The sequence below is a fragment of the Eriocheir sinensis genome, chromosome 29 (assembly GCF_024679095.1).
Source record: "Eriocheir sinensis breed Jianghai 21 chromosome 29, ASM2467909v1, whole genome shotgun sequence".
NCBI lineage: Eukaryota > Metazoa > Arthropoda > Malacostraca > Decapoda > Varunidae > Eriocheir > Eriocheir sinensis.
In genome coordinates this window covers 389,344-390,000 of record NC_066537.1, presented here as the reverse complement: position 1 = coordinate 390,000, position 657 = coordinate 389,344, and positions in this window count along the sequence as shown.

Below are 657 nucleotides of genomic sequence, written 5' to 3'. Positions count from 1 at the left end.
TGCCAGTTAAATGCCGGCGGGGCATTTAAAAAAAGGTAAGGAGGAAATTTCCATGTTATTTTCTTTATGTGGAGATATTTTTGGGTTCATTAGGCCAAAAATTTTGTTTTCCATTTTTCGTGACCAAGGGGAAACATTTTTTTTTTTTTTTTTTTTATACATTCCATTAGGTCCATCTATCTATGTGTGTCCTGCGTACATTTGACCTCAATATTCAGGCAGCTACTCTATAGTTTAATATACTAAAGAGTGCAACACAGCATCTGGTTTCAAGGCCCTGTAACAATTTTCTGCAAGTTAGTATGGAAGGATGAAATTTGTTGAGGCTTTCAACTACTACTTTTTTTTTACATTAGAAGGGGAAAAAAAAGCTGTTTTAAGACTTTCATGTGTGTGATTATTATCACATAAAACAAGGACCTTCACAAATGTTGTGGAAATATACAGCAATTAAGTATGTTGATGAAGAGTTCCTTATTTGTATACCATTATGAAGTTTCCATGAAAATCAATTTATGCAACACTGAAAATGCCCATTCACACAAATATGAAAATCTGAGTAACATGATTATTGTGATGGAATTGTTAAGAATCAGTAGCCAAAGCAGTACAACATGATTCTTGATAAAAAAAAAATATGATTTACATAATTACCAC